Source organism: Lontra canadensis, unplaced genomic scaffold (genome assembly GCF_010015895.1).
Source record: "Lontra canadensis isolate GAN:19392208 unplaced genomic scaffold, GSC_riverotter_1.0 scaffold10, whole genome shotgun sequence".
In the NCBI taxonomy this organism is placed as follows: domain Eukaryota; kingdom Metazoa; phylum Chordata; class Mammalia; order Carnivora; family Mustelidae; genus Lontra; species Lontra canadensis.
In genome coordinates, this window is record NW_022631004.1 from 8,232,992 (window position 1) to 8,250,709 (window position 17,718).

The window sequence follows — 17,718 nt, forward strand, 5'->3', positions numbered from 1 at the left end:
TCTCAGTCTAGCCACACAGCCTCATCTGTTACAGGAGACCTCGTAACTTTTAAGCATCCCCTGGAACATTTAGGTCGTAAGGTCAGTCTCTGCCTTGTTCACAGTGATTTAAAGTCATTAGCAGCTAATGATTATTTGTGTTGAACAAGAGTCCAGTCATGCCACAAGCTGTCATAGTTGGTATTAATTAACAGCCTTGGTAGCAGCAGCAAGTTCAGAAATTGAATAATCCTACCCAGTGCTGTCTCATTGGTAGAAAGTTGCCTTTCCCATCCATTTCCCTGTTCTAGCAAGGGAGCACTGATGTCTGGAAGACTGGCCACAATGAAGTTTTGATACATGTTTACCCATTTTTATAAGACAGGGTCAAATACAAAAGTATATGAGAAAGAGGAGTTAGGTTTTTGCACCTAATGTTTAAAAGTATGATTCAAGGAAATATTATACAAGAATAATTGAATGCTTGATTTAATCAAAAGCAGATTAAACATGTCACTGGAAACACTGCTCCAATATCGAGTTATTAATAGGTAGTGCCAGCGATAATAATAATGTACCTTGATGTTTACAGTAGGGGCATGCCCGGTAGGTGAATCAATAAGTAAAAATGAAAGCCCCTGTATAAATTAGAAGTGCTAACATTTCCATGAATAATAAATAATTGATTCCTATGACTCTATAGAGAAAACAATTTACTTGAAGAATTTTATCTCTTATTCCAATTTATAACTCTTCTTGACATTTTGTTCTGATATTCAAAATCATGTCATAGCAAATGAGCTATTATAGGAAACGTGTATTAATTTTTCCTGTTGATATAAGCAAAACATATTGCTTTTGATTTTTATGAATAGGTAATTTTGTTTTTCATAAATACATAATGAACTCTGGGGTTTTTTTCCCCATGAATGGAAAGGGGCTTTTGAATACATAAAATATAGCTACAAGGATGCCAATCTTTTTTTGTTTATATCTGTTCAGCCAACACATTTGAAATGTTCTGAAGCTGATTTTTCTTTTTACATGTAACAAAGTCTGTCACCAGCACAATGTTGACAAGATTCACAACTGACCCACTCTTCATATTACAAGTCTTCAACCTCAACCCAGGCATCAAAAAAACATTTGTGATTAATATCAGATTTAAAACATTTTTGTAGAAGCATATTGCATTTAGCAGTAGGAAATATCCTTCCTTTCTCCTGTAATTTAACCAGTCTAACTGAATAGGATAAGAGAGAATACTATTTGTACATTTGTATGATACTACTATTTGTATTATTTATACCTCATTTTAGACCTTTCCTTGGTTCAGTCTTAGAAAGGTCGAAATGGTACTTGCATTGTATCCTATCAGGGTGAGATAATCTTATGCTTATGCATCTATGACATTGGGCTTTTGAGGGAATGAGGAGAAATGGTATTTTTCAAGAAGACTTTCTCTATCTGGCTAGCCCACTCTTATTCCACTCAATCAAATCAAAAAAGTCTTTTTGTAGCAAACTGTTTCAGGATGAAATGTGATAGGCTGTTTAGATTTGGTCGTTTAGGATAAACTTCCAAAAGTTACATAAGAAATGAGGTATAACTATATATTATACTATACAATTATATTATATATTTGAAATTCAAAGTATAATTATATTGTATAATTGAAATCAACTAAGAGACTAAATTTTAAATATTGTCACGGAAAAAAAAGAAATGGTAGCACCTACCTGGCAGTCAAATGATATACTTATCATAGTCTTATTTTGTTTGGAGTTGAATATTCTTTATTAAGTTTTTGTGATAACTTATTGGCAAAAGTACAATTTGTCTTATTTCAATACAATGTAAGTACTGAAAGGAGTCAATCCATATTCTCCACAGAGGTTCGATTAAGTGCATAGAGTTTGTTTTTCTCGGTGTATGTATCAAAAGGCAACCTATTAAATAATGACTTCTTAAAGGCACTGCCCACAGGCAGAAAAATACTGTTTGGGAATTTGGGTTTTGGGATCTATGACTTAACCACTCATCCATTAGGGGGAAAAAAAAAACTGACACTGAATGTTTATTAGGTGTCCAGAACTGTGCTTAGTGATGGAAAGGAATAAATGAAAAAGCATAAATGCTCTAAGGAGCTCAGTTTAGAGGAAGAGATGGTAAAATAAATCAGTAATTACCAGTCAGTGGAACTTTTGCTATGATAGAAAGCTAAGTAATAATCAAATGATATTCACTACAACTGGAGTTACATTGGAGTGCCTAGCACAGGGATTTAATTTTAAAGAGAGCACAGAATCAAGTTTATTATGTATTAAATGTATTAAAGTGATCTTTTCTATTTATCTCTTTTATTTCCTTACATAAGTATTAGGGTACATGGCATTCATAGCTGTCTGGTACACAAAGTACTTCTTGACCAAACTTTATGTCTGCTAAATCCAGTGAAACATGGATTGCCCTGTACACAGTGGGTACTCAGAGACTGTGTGGTTATCCATGAAAGGCATGACATTGTTTCAAGCTTTTGGCCTTATGGACACCATAATTCATAAAAGCCCTAAAAAAGACTGGATAAACAGAAATATCATTAAGATCAACCCCATCACAAAATGATGCATAGGATTCACATAGAAACATACACTGTATCTTTCAAACATGGACAGCAACCAATTCACAGAATTGTTTGAAAGATTACATGGCAATCCTCCGTTGCCTATATGGTTGGTGCTGGTAAGTATTCAAGAAGTGAGTAAATAAACTAATGAATGAGATAACATATGGAAATCACGGGGTGCCTGGGTGGCTCAGTGGGTTAAAGCCTCTGCCTTCAACTCAGGTCATGATCCCGGGGTCCTGGGATCAAGCCCCGCATCGGGCTCTCTTCTCAGTGGGGAGCCTGCTTCCTCCTCTCTCTTTCTCTCTGCCTGCCTCTCTGCCTACATGTGATCTCTGTCTGTCAAATAAATAAAATCTTTAAAAAAAAATATGGAAATCACTATTCACTTTAAAACACTGTCTATGCAAACTATTGCTGTTTTAGATGATGGTTTTTAAGCCTTAATAAATCTTAGATATCTTTTTTCCCGAAACCTTCCTTTAAAAAAATATTATCTATTCGCTTTCTTTCACTATAAAAAGATAATATTCATTCCCTGCATGGGAGGTGAGAAACAAAATCTTTATCTAATAGAAAAGTACTCCTTATTTCCATCAATCTAACAGCCAACTCCACTAATCTAAAACAAAGAGACTCTGCCCAGATGTTCCGTGATAGTAAAATATGAAATAGAGGAGCACTATATAAGGTACAAGGTTTGGGAAGAAAATTAACAAATTCTTTAGGTTTTAAATTCCAAGGCATATGTTTGGGAAAAGGAAATTAAAGTTATGACATAAAACGGACTCTTCTTCATTCCTCAGACATAAATCAGGATTTAACAAATACAGATATGACTTAGAGATAACTGGCCACTCAAACCCTGAACTCATTTATCATTCAGCTTTTTTCTAACAGCCATGCACTCAAGCATGAAGCCAAATGAGCATGATATTCATAACTGCTCTCTGGAAAATGCTGAATCCAGACTAGAATCAAACCAGAAGACAACCAGATCAGAACCAAAAGAATCTCCTTGGGAATAGCATGTTATTTTGAAGCCAGTACTGGTCAGCTAACAAGGCCAGTTATCATGAGAGCTTACTTTATCATCATCTCCAGCTACTTCAGAGTATTTAGATACAAATGGTCTTAGTTTTTTGTTCTGATCTGCTGGCTAACTTTATAAATGTGCCAGAGGTGTATTTGGTCATATTATCTAAATGTAAAATAATGCTACGGTCCTGGCAAACACCTTATTTTTATTTTATTTTATATATTTTTTTCAGTGTTCCAAAATTAGCCAAGCACCTTATTAAGTTAAGGATAGATATTCTCACATATGCTTTTGAAGAAAACAAATACCTTTTCCTTCCCGAGGAATTCCACAGGTCCCAATTATTTTAAGTATTATATTCTAGTCTTTTCCAGAAATGTTACTATTTTACTGGTAAGCTATTCCCTTCAGATCTCTGGATTATAAAAATGTACCCTGAAAATTATAAATTCTTCTGCCTTCACAGAGAAACTGAATCCCGTAGTAGTCAATCCAAGTTACTGATGAGCAACAAAAAGTCACTCAGAACACTTTCTGAGTATCAAAGTTAGAGAACTTGAAAGAAAGGAATAAACAACAATACCCAAAAGCTAAGATGGATCCATGGGAGAATGGTTCATGGGATCCCACTGAAAATCAGAGAACCCTTTCAAGCTCAAATTTCCTAGTCTTGTTCTACTGTCTAATTAGTAAAAAAAAATAAAACACATAGAGCCCCCAAGCATGAGATGACCATATCTGATTGGATTACTCAATTAGCATTGATGATGCATCCTTGCCATGAATGGACAATGGGGGCTTTTGATTGCATTTTGTTCCATAATTATATAAATCACTTTCTCATTAATTTACTAACATTGGTTAGTATCCTCTGGATACAGTATTTTACTTCGAGCTGTTTTAACATAATAAGGCCATCCATCTTCTCTTGTAAACCCTAAGAGATTAGTGATATGACTGTAAGGCTCCCAAAGGGCTTGGCAAATTAACATGATCTTGAATCAAAGTGAAAGATTCCTTTGGCATGTCCAACCAAGGCGAACTTCCTCTAAATTCAAACAAAAGGCATTAAAAAGTTTAAATTACACATGGAAATCATAACAAAGTCATATATTTTATATATTTTATCTAAACATTTGGAATTATTAGCATAGAGTTGTTCTGAACAATGTCAATTTTTATTTCTGTTTCTAGTAGTTATTTTCCACTTTAAAAATTTGCAACCTATCTCCATTTCTCTTGACTGGTTCTCACAATATATTTGATCAATCTTTTTAAAGAATTGTGTTTCCTTTTTATACCTTTTCTGTTATTGTTTGCTGTTTTTGATTTTATTGATTTCTTCCCTCAGATATTGCTTCTTTCATTTTGGTAGTGATTTTAACCCATGTACGCTTATTGTAATTACTGTTATAACAGTCTTTATGCCATCTTAGTTTATATTTTATTTTACAATAATTTTACTTTATTTTCTATCTTTTATCACTTTCCACTCTCTAAGTCAAATTTTCTTCTGCTATTTTAATAATTATACATCCTATTTTTATTCTGGTAAGCACACGTTACATAAAATTCATGAGGTTTTATTCCCCCTACTTCTGCTAAAGTTTGTAAGTATCTGTGTCTTAGCTCTGAACAAGATTAAAATTTCTACAAGTTTACACCTCCCTGTGACTTATCCTTCATACCATACTTCCTTGTCATTGATACTATCTAGAATTTTATTTTTAGACCATTATGGATATACATCTTTAATGCTTTTTTATAACAATGAACTTGTCCTTATTTTTCATATCTTATCACTTTCAGATTCATTTTTCTTCCTTTTGGAGTACACTCTCTAAGGGTTCTTTAAAAAGTTCACTTATGAGGTGAATCACCTGACACTTTATATGTCTGAAGGTATGTTAATTTCATCTTAATATTCAAACAATAGTTAATTTGACTATAGAAATCTAATATTTAAATATTTTTTCTTCAAAATATTGCTCAATTGTCTACCTGTTTCTAATATCTCTGTTGAGAAGTCTAATATCTATGACTCATTTCGTTATAAGTAATCTTCTGTGTTTCTCTGGAAACTTTTAGAAATTTTTCATTGTATTTTCTGGTATAAAAGTTCACTATAGTATGTAGGGTTTTATTTTTTTCTCATCTATCCCATTTAATATTCTCTGTACCCTTTCTTTTTATAGCTTTATTACTTGCATTATTTCTAGGGACATAATGGTCATTATTTTTTCAATGTGATTCCTCACCAATTTTGAACTTTTAAAATGAGTCCCACTATAAGAAGGTCAAATACCATGGCCCAGGAAAGATAGTTTTACAGAGAGTTTTAGTATAGAAACAGGGTCTCTGTGCTGCTAAAGTATGAAGACAAATGTCACAAGATATGGAGATATCATTAATTTTTCTTCCCTGCAGACAAAGCACTTGCATCTAATGAGGTGTTACTGAACTTGATACCTCTCTGCTTTGAAAACCTTTCTGCCTTTATCAGCACTTCCTTCCAGTGATGTTCCAACAAATCAACCTCAAATGTTGAATTCACTTACATGATGTGACATAAATTATGAATATCATCTCCTACATTTACATGTAGATATATCAAATCCTTTGTAATCACTAAAACTAACATACTGAAGCCAGAGTATTTCCAAATAATCATATTAGTGTAATTAGTCAAATCTGAAGAACTCCTGGAAGTAGTAAAAGGGAAATCAAATTACTATTCTATGTACAGTTTGTAAAATACCAAGACGTCAGATTCTCTTGTCTTGTTTCAAATAAAGCTCATGGTTAAAACAAAATTTAATGGAAATCTATTTTGGACTTTCTCACATGGAATATCTAGGGTCTTCCATCTCTATGCCAGTCAAATACTTCACAAATATCAGGGCATCAATAAATGCTTGCTGAGAAAAACTGAATCTATTAACCTAGTAGATGAATTATTAGAAATTGGAGATTTAGAGTCCCCGAACAATATCACCTTTTTAAAAATATTTCTTAATTTACATACATCAAAACATTAGTCTCAGGCCACCACAGAAAATCATTGGTTATTATGTTGTGGTTTGATGAGTTATCTCTTGTTTTTGTTCCAAACTGGTTAGAAGGAAATGTAATGACATGTGACTCCCATAAGCCTCTGGGTGATAGAATCCAGTGGGCTGGAAGAGCTTGTCTAACCCTGAACATGGCCTCATCCAAATACTAAAACCTATCATTCAGTCTCTTTCCCTCTCTGAATCAAATCCAAATTAATAAACTTTTCACATTTTCTTGAAAAACATGTATCTACCATGCAGCAGACACTCTCTCATATTCTAATAATTAAGACCTGAATATAACACCATCAGCTGTGAATATTCAGGATGACTTAGGGGGAAAAAAAATGTTTATCAGAAAGGCAATTTATAGTCCAAGTGCAGAGCCACTCACTGTCAATGATAGGAAAACTCAAAGCCTAATACATTTCTAGGGTTCCCAAGACTCTCAAAAGCGTGCTGCAGCAGTACTATGGACAGACATCACTTTAATAGGTTGATTCTGACTCAAACAACTCTGAAGGCATTGGAATACAAAAATATTCTCCTGGGGCACCTGGATGGGTCGGTGGGCTAAACCTCTGCCTTTGCCTCAGGTCATGATCTCAGGGTCCTGGGATTGAGCCCCGCATCAGGCTCTCTGCTCAGCAGGGAGCCTGCTTCTCCCTCTCTGCCTCCTTCTCCACCTGTGGATCTCTGTCTGTCAAATAAATAAGTAAAATCTCTGTGATCTCTGTCAAATAAATAAATATAATCTTTAAAAATAATAATAATAATCTCCTAATTTCTTATCAAGTTTGTCAAACTCCAGTGTCTCAACCATAAGTGATAAATGACTCTTAATTCCAAAAGTTAAGTCTCTGTGGTCTTTCCAAAGTGTTTTCTTAGTTTGCCTTACAACCAAAAATAATGGAAGATCCAGACATCACGACATACCAAGGTCACTTGACAGTGACCCAATGTATCCAAACACACTGACTGAAAACAATTATCCAAAATGCTCTCCTGCCTTCTACTATTTTTTTTATTTCATTTTTTTTCAGTGTTCCAAAATTCATTGTTTATGCACCACGCCCAGTGCTCCATGCAATATGTGCCATCAGACCCTACAAGGTTTTCTTATCTGTTTGTAGTCTTTCTAAGAAAGATAATTTCATCCCCCTCCTGTTTTCACTCAGCCTACAACAGTAACACCCCAAATACATAGAAGTCAAGCAATGTTTTGTGCAGGGGATGAGTTTGGAAGGTTATATTTACTGAAAAAGAAAACTTTGGAGTCAGTGGCACTTCTTTGAAAGATCAACAACTGAAATTATTGGTCAAATTTTTCTGTAACAAACACTGATACACCAGTCTCTATTCAACAAAGGATTTCTAAGCAGGGGACAATGGTTACCTTACTTAAAACATTTACTTAATAGATCTAATTCCCAGGACAGCAAAGTGTGTCCCTTTCAGCCTATTTTAGTGGGAACTCTTCTTTGAGGGCTAAGGATTTCTAGAGTCATTTAGCTTAGTCCCATAATTCTATATTCTAATGGTCCCCTATTAGCCTGTTAGCCTAAAGTCAAGCAATATTACCTCGGGGGCTTCTCAGTTTGTGCAGTGTTCCCTCACCTACCCACCCTGCTCGACCAGAGTAGGGAAAAGAGAACTACCAATAATGGAAAATAAATGCCTAAGACCTTTGGTCTGGCTTCCAATTTTGCTCTTCCACAAAAGCAGATTAGAGTGAAAAGAGACTCAACGGACATGAAACAGCCTCTTGAAGGGAATGAGGAAACTGATCCATGTAAGCCAGGTGTGACTTTGAACCAAGTACTAATCTTTCTTGGCCTCAGCTTTCTCATATGTAAAATCAAGGGTTAGAGTATAAGTGATCACTAAGTTCCCTTCCAGTTCTAAAATTCTAGGATCTAACGTGAGACACTGGTTATCTCTCTTGTAAGATTCCCTGGCTATTAACACACTCATTTACTAAATGACATTTTAATTTTGGCTCCAAGTGTCAGAAATTTTTACATGCTCAACAAATGGTACAATTCACTAGGCTAAATGCTTTAAGTCTGATCATAAATTGCCAGAAGTCAGATATAGCCCTGAGTCTGTGATGAGAAGACTGGGGATTTATAATTGAAACAGACAGCAAGGCTTCTGGAGTGCCACTGGGGGAAAGGAATCTATTCCAAAATGAAAAAGCCATTACTGGGTTTCTCAGAAAAATATCCCAAGTCACAGTGGCCAACCTATTAGGGCTCTACTCCCTTCTGCCAATTTTTCCAGTGACTGCTTTGTGTTATCATGGTCTAAAAAATAGGACTGTATTTTCTTTCTTTTTTTTTTTTTAACCAAGAGAAAACAAGATGCATTTGGTCATCAAAAGCAACCCTTTCAGAGAGGGCAATTTAGAATGTGGTGGAAAGCAAATGCCTGCCTGTTAAAGCCACAGGTATTCCCTCACTTGCCAGTCTCTGTTATTCCAGAAACAGCTGCTCTGAAGGTTGGCTGAGGTCTTGTTTAGAGAATCAATTAACCAAAGAAGTTTGAGCCAGTGAAGAATGTCACTCAAGTATAGAGAGATTTGGAAAACACTTCTACTTTTGTGTTTCTTGCAAGAAAACTTATCCTGTTCTGCACCACTAAAATACCATGTAACTTAACAAAGAAATGAATCAGTCTAAAATGGGTTTCATGGATGACCTTCTTAGCAGAGAAACTGCTGACCAAACCAAAACTTGAGCCTAATGACAGGCAATAGTCCACAGAGTTATAGAAACACATCATGATCCTCAAGATGGGATTCAATTTTATTTCTACTTTATTTAAAAGAATGAAGTGTTTTAAAGTTCTAATGGCAATATACATAGTTTAATTCGACTAAGAAGTATTTTTCATGTAGTGGAAATATTATATACATGTATAATACAGGCATTCTTCAGAATGTCTTCTTGATAGGGTTAACTCATATAGAAAATATATATTTGACTTTGAGGTAAAGACATGGCTCACTCCAGTATCAAAATACTTGATTCTACACCTTTATCATCATCATTTTTATCATCCTCCTCATTTATAGGAAGCCAATGAAATATATTTAACCATTTGTGACAGTTATATTGGCAACTGTGTGAAGATCAAAGATAGTCACAAATAAGCTACAAATAACAATGGAGAGGTTAGTCTAACAATCAAAGGAAAAATCATGAGAGACTGAGTAAAATTGGTAATAGGAATATGTTCCATATGGCAATTACTGATTATATAAAACAACATTTTATTTCTATGTTACCTGGTTCCTTTTCTTAATAGGAATAAATGCCTTTACATATATTTTTATTACAATAAGTATTAAACAAGTTTGGGATTATACTTTTTTTTAGATTTTATTTATTTTCAGAGAGAGTATGCATGTGGGTGTGAGAAGGGTAAGGGGCAGAGGGGGGGAGAGAGAGAGAAAAAATCTCAAGCAGACTCCCCACTGAGTGCAGAGCAGGGGCATAAGCTCATGATCCTGAGATTAGGACCTAAAATGAAACCAAGAATTGGAACCCTAATTGATTCACCCAGGCACCCTGAGATTACACTTCTTGTAACAACTAAAGCCAGGTCCCTGGGAAGATCATCCAAGGAATAAATGTAAGCAGAGTAGACAAGATAAATAACAACAACAACAAAAAAAAAAAAAAAAAAAAAAAAAGGAAAAGAGGAAAGGAGGAGAGAGGAGAGAGAAGGGAAGATGCATGATGATGCAAGAAATAATTGAGCACTTAAAATTCTAGGTGATGCAATACTTATCAGAGGAAAATAAAAATTCCCTGCCGTCTTGAAACTTTTATTCTGTGTCAAATAAGCAAAATATGTAGTATGCCATGTGTTCATGAGTACTATGGAGAAAAATTAAACATAGGAAAGAAAGCTAGGGAATGTGGATGTGGTTGCAATTTCAGACATAATAAAGAACATCTCTCTGAGAACCTCATTTGATGGAAGTGAGGGAGTGTTGACTGGGGAAAAGGTGGACCAAACAGAGGAAACAGCAAGTGCAGAAATCCTGAGCATGCAGCAAGAAGACCAGTATGACTACAGGGAGATAAAACAGCAGTAAGAAATGAGGTTGCCAGATCATGTTGGCTCTTGCAGGCCAATATAAGGACTTTGGATTTTGATCTAAGTATGTTGGAGAGCCAACAGTTTTTAGCAGACGAATAATGTGATCCAGCTTCCTTTTTAACACCGTCATTCTGGCTGCCATATTGAGAACAGACCATGGGAAGGCAAGAGTGAAGCAGAGAGGCTATCATCAGAAGACAATTGCAGTAAGTCAAGTGAAAGACAATGGCAACAGGGGAACTGGTGAGATATGGTTAAGTTCTGAAAACATTTTCAAGATGGAGCCACCAGGATTTGCTGAATGGCTTGAGTGTTGACTGTGAGAGGGAGGAGTTGAAGATGAGATTTTAGCCTGAATCTAAGATGAGGAGAATATGTGAGCAAGAGGCTTTCAGAGTAAGATCAGGGTGGGTTTGGGAGAAGACAGAAGCCAGTTTGGACACATTAGATATCCACTAAGGATGTTGAATGGGCAACTAGAACTAGGAGTCTTAGAAAAGGTGAGACTGAGATGATAAATTTGAGAGTCATCACCATACAGAGGGTAATTCAGGCAATCAGACTGAGCTCATAATCAACAGGGAGAATGGAGCCAGAGAAAGAGGCAAGTGAGCTCTGAGCACTTCACCTGAAGGTATCTGATAGTTGAGGAGGAACTGGCACAAACCCCTGAGAAGGGGCAGGCAGAGGAGCATCCTGAAGAACATGTCCTAGAAGTTAAACCAAGAACCTCAAAAAGAAGGAAGTGGTCACTTTTGTCAAATGGGAAGTCAAGTCATATAAAGTCTGAAATATGTGGTCCCTGAGGCCCATTTTTGGTAGAATGAATTTGGTACAGGAGGAAGGTGATTAGGGAGGATTTGAGGGAGACTGGAGTAGAGTCCAGATCCAAATAGAATGGATAAGCTTTTCAAGGAGTTTTGCTGTCGAAGTTTGTAACTAAAGGAAGCAATGAGATCAATAATTTAATAGGATTTGCTCATGTCCTTGTCACAGTTCTTTCTGATCTCCTTGCTCTTTTTCTATTATTTCTGTTGATGTTCTGTTTCTCAAGATGAAATAACCAGAATAATGTGCAGCATCCCAATAGTTGATATATTGTCTTTATTTAGATTTGTTCTGCTTATTCTTCCTTTAAAAGATTAGGCAATGGTCAGAAAATCTAAATTTGTTCCAATTTTAATGGATTAATACTAAAAGCTAAATGATGATTTTTTAATCCATATTGACAAATACTGAATTTTAGACACTATAGAGGCAACACAAAGATTTATTGGGAAGATATCTTTTCCTTAAGAAGTCTGTGGTATATTAGTGAAGGTAAGACTTGCACCTAAATGACCATGAAATAAATACATAAATTTTATCAACATGGAAATCCCCAACAGATAGGTTGATCTGATTTTGTTTTGATCACCACAGTGAGAGCTAGAATGGTCAAGCCATTTAACAGTGCTTTCTATTCTCCTGATTCTTTTTTCCTTTTCTCATCTCAATAAATCAAACGCCACAAAATTTTTTATAACCTAAGGGATTTGGGGAGTGGTGTATATTTAGATCTGAATAATGCCCTCCTAAGGGATGAATAGGATTGAGTGCTCACACTGACCAAGAGAGAGGAGCTGTTGTAACAAGTATCTGGGAGGTTTCTGGCCAGAGGAGACAGGACTTAACAGAGGGCACACAGGGACTTTGGAGTCCTTTCCTGGCTTCATTTCCCAACTATCCATCTTCCCACAGACCTTCCTGGGTGCAGAAGTCCTATTTTGCACCACTGACATAGAGTTTTTGTTCTGAAGTTATACTAGTTACACCAATAATTGTCTGATATTTATTTAATTTTAAAATGTACATCAAGTTGGAAATTATCGTGGGTTAACTTTCCAGTAAGGAATTGTGGACTGATGTCATACGTGATACCAGGACAAATCTGCAGAAGACTAGGGGAGCTTCACAAAGTCAGTAAAGTGCTATCAATAATAGATCTCATAAATATCAATAATAGAGATATTTTCATATAGTGTATATCAATGGAAAGTCTCTTTTCAGCAAAGAAACTGATCTATGTATCTTTATGAAAAAGCTGGAGGGCATCTCAGTCAGTTAAGCATCTGCCTTCAGCTCAGGTCATGATCCCGGAGTCCTGGGATGGCTCCTTGGGTCCGGGTCTAGGCTCCCTGCTCAGCAAGGAATCTGCTTCTCCCTCTGCAACCCCACCACCCCCCCAGAGCTTGTGCATTTGCTCTCCCTCTCAAATATTTAAATCAAGTCTTTTTTTCAAAAAAGATGGAATATTCAGGAAGACCATTACAGTACCACTGGTTTGACATTTGAAATGAAACAAATTTCCATTTTACAAAATTAGTTATTTTTACAATTAATTATTAAATAATGTGAGGGCAGAAATCTGCCTACTAAATCCCCTACTCTATGGACTTGGATTTCCTTATTAATTGGAGTAGATTCTATAATTTACACTTAAGAAAAGTTCTCCAATGACTAAGACTTTAAAATAACAAGAAAAACTCATCATTTGTTCTAAATTTTAGTGGGTCTTAACAAATAGCAACCTCTGAGTAAAGAGACTATCTCTTTGGTTGAAGACCTCACTGCAAGTCTAATGATAATGATATCTATCCTCAAGTCACATTTACTTACCCAAACTAAAAATCTTATGTCTGATTACTAATCTAAACAATTAGAAGCCAAGTCACTATTTACCCTTGGAGCAGGGGAGACATGATGACAATCACCAATGTGACTTCTGGTAACAGATTATGTTATGTTTTTTTATTGGATGTTGATTCCACAGGTGTGTTCAATTGGAAATGTGTTATTCTCTCCGTGTGTGTATATGTGTGTCTGGCTAATGTTTCAATAAAAAGTTAAAAACCAACTATATCAGATGCTTCAATTCTGAAAATCAGTAGTGTTGTTGCAGTTTAAGTACAAAGTCTTGCCAGTGAAATTTGCACTTTGCATTTTATATCAAATTAAGATGAAGAGTCTGTCAGTCAAGGTTCTACTAGAGAAGAGACAGAATCAGTGAGATAAATATATATTATATATATATATAATATATATATATAGAGAGAGAGAGGAAGATTTATATATATATTAAACATTTATTTCATTCATATATATATGAATATTTATATGTAATCACATATGTAAAGAGATTTATTTCAAGGAATTGTCTTATGAGATTGTGGGGTTTAGTTGGTCAGAGTTCAAAATTTGTAGAGCAAGCTTAAAGGCTGGAACTCTCAAGTAGAAGCTGGTACTGCAGACCCCACAATGAAAGGGAGAAACCTGTTTTCCTGTAAACCTTTCTACCAATTGGATGAGGTCCATGCACATTATCAAGGATAGTCTACCTAAAGTCAACTGATTGCAGATGTTAACTACTTCTACCAAATAACTTCACAGCAGCACCTAGATTAGTATGTGATTGAAAATGTGGGTAATATAGCCTACCCAATTTGACATATAAAACTATCCATCATAATGGGTTATGTGAGGATTATAGGCTCCAGTTAAACTCCTTCTTATTTTGTCAAGGCTATGTTGTCTCATTGGGAGTTTTGCAAAGAGAAGTATATAAAATAACCAGTTATAGATAAGAGGAAACTTATTCTGTAGTTGTGTGCACAAACTCAGTACTATCTATGCCTCCTTCAGTGTGACCCTTGAGGAAGAAATTCTTCATCCTTATTGTATTCTCAGAAATGAATTACATTTAGAAAGGCTGAAGAAATCTGTTCATTCGTTTGGAGCGATAATAACATTCCAACAAGCAAAACGTGTTTTTGTTTTTTTTTTAACCAGCATCGAAATTTGCCAGAATTTATGTGTATGCAAAAAATTAAAAGAGTTTGAATTTTAAATTTCAAACTTGGCACATGTATTTCTCAAGTGAGGCATGTGGGTTTTGCAAGTTTGCGGGGGTAGGGAGGGGGGGAGGAGGGATTCGTTTAGGAATGAATGTTACCAGTAAGAAAAGAACTAAAGTTTCTGATTAGGTCACCAGCATTCAGAGATATAGCAATATACTCTTCCTCTTGGTTTTTCAAGACTTATCCCAAGCAATATGAAGGAGAATCCTTTGGCATAGCCAATGGTGTATTCCTTCCCCAAATCCCTGCAATGTCAAGGGTACCATCAATGAGCCTATTCCTTTCTCATTGCTTATCAGCTTTATGCTATATTAACTATTCCCTGAGCTGATAATAGTAATGAGAGCTTTTAACTACTGAGCAGATAGTGTGTCAGGAACTGTTCTAAACACTTTGTATATTTACTCATATCATGACCTCAACAATAAAGTACTCTTATTTTCCCTATTTTATAGTTAGGGAAACTGAGGACAGAGAAGGAAAGTGATGTGTTTCAAGTCACATGGCTACTAAGTAGCCAGCCAAGCCAGGATTCAAACTCAAGCAGCCTAACTGTAAAGACAGACTATGAACTACTAGTCTAATCCCCTAGTATCAATAAAAATGAGCTGACACTCAGGCACAAGCTGAAAAGTTGTTATTCTTAAACGCATTCAACCATTAAAATATTTTTTTAGCCAACAGAATTAAAATAGAATCTCTGTCAGATATTAACACACCTAAAATTTAAACTTGGCAATAAAACCCATTCAAACTAAGGTGCTGAATGGACACTAGTTAATAATATCTACCAATCAGATGTGGGGCTGGCTTGTTTTCAGTTTTGAATGCATAGGGTTTCATGTGACAAACACAATTTGCAGTGTTTAAATCTTTCATTTGGACTTCTGCCTCAGGGGAGCTTACCTAGCATTGCCACTGGGTAAATAATTATCAGTTTCTTTTTTCCAAAATACTTTGAGGTAAATGAGTAGGGATTTTTTTCCTAATCCATTAATTTTTATTGGTTTGTTAAAAAAAAAAAAAACTGTACGATAAGATTCTATGAAAGAGAATTCATAACTTGCTTTTGGTAAAATTCCATTTTCTCCAATATTTTGTCTCTAGACCAACAAAAAGAGCAGTGATAATATCTTTTCAGAGGCAAAATTGGTGTGGATTTTTTTCCTCTTAGTAGAACTTTAGACTCTGAAGTATTTTAGTACGCTTATTTAAAGAACAGCTAGATTTACTGCCAGATAGCTCTTCATGAAAGACATATGTAAATACAGCAGAGTAAACGAGATAATTCTATTTCATTTGAAAAACACTTTCTTAATTATGTGAACTTGTTTGAAAGAATATGAAATGCTCTGTATTTAGTTATGTGAGAAGTTTGGCTGTGATATTTATGATGTAATCATAGCCAGGAGTTGAAAATTATATTAATATTGAATATAAAACTATTTTCTTTTCTCTCTTCTTGTATTTTTAATAAAGGAAAATGCTAATTAAAAAATTGACTGCAAAAAATATCCTCTTTGGCACTAAGTACTGCCATTTAGCTTTATTTTATTTGTAATGTGTCAGAATTTACATTTGCAATGTTCTAGTCTTCAAACTATTATGTTTAAAAAAATTGAATTAATATGTTCTTTTATCAAAGGTATCATTAAAATGCACAAAAGGCTAGTCTTATTTACATCTTAAGGTAGCCCACCAGAACACTTCTGCCCCAATGCAATTTCCAACAGATATGTAATATTTTGTTTCTCATCATTCCAGATATGAAACCAGCATATGGAAACAATTTCATATCAACTATCTAGTTCAAATCTTAAGACTCTGAAATAATTTGAAAGATGATACTATGTATGAGCTTATGACTAAGTGACTAAGTGCCTTGCCCCAAATCCTACTGTTAATGAGTAAAATCCGTTCAAGGATATTAATTTCCTGCCTTCCAAAGCTAAGCTCTTTCACACTCCCTTACACTGCCAACACAACCCTGATTTAAATACTGATCTCTCTGGTTAATTTCTCCCCTTTCTTTGGCCTTAGCAACAATGCACCACAATCCAACGAGTTTAGGCAATACATGCATACTAAATATTCACCTTATGTTATCCTTGGAAATATTTTGTTATCGTTGTTCCACTAAAATCAAAGTGATCATTGCCTGTGTAGAAGATTGTATCTATGAAATCACTAACAAAATTCCAAAATTGAACTCATTATCACTCAATACTGCAGACCCAACAGGCCAGTTTATTACAGTGACTATCACACTCATTTACCCTGTAACGTTAACCAAATGCATATGTGTTGCCCTGGACTCCTCCCATTGCCTTGCGCCCTATTTCAATCACAAAATCTTCCATTTTCCCTGCAAGATATTATCTTTTTCTTGCCTGGGTGATTGCTATGGCTTCCTATGTGCTCTTCCCATCAAGAGTCTCCTCCTGCTCCAATCAAATTATTGCCAAAGAGATCTTTCTCTCTCACCGGGTTTTACAGCAGCTTTGGACATTTCAACACCCCCTTCAGGATAAAGTTAAACCCCAAAGGTAGGTATATGTAGTGATGCAACTCCCTCTTCCTTCACTCTTTTCTCCACACAGTCCATCATACAACCTAGTAAGGTCCACAGGCTCTCTTGCCTGTGGCACATTTAATATGTGTTCACATTCTGAGAACACAGCCCTCACCCTCAGCACAGAAAAAAATGTAACATTGCAACAGTCATAGTTTGAATATTCATCAATGCTCCTATCAGTTTTTTTTGGGTTTTTTGTTTTGTTTTGTTTTGTTTTTTACTAACATTTAAAAGAATCCCCTCTTCTGCTCACCTCCCTCTCTTTCACACTGGTCCTTCCTACTTTTCTTCTATTAACAAATAATTTCAGTAATGTGTAACAATTTTCAGATTGTAAGTAATGGGGAATGTTACAGGGAAATATGAGCTCAGAACCAGGAGAGAAGAGAGATAATAAAAACTCTAAGGATAGGACTGCCTGGGTGGCTTAGTTGTTGGGC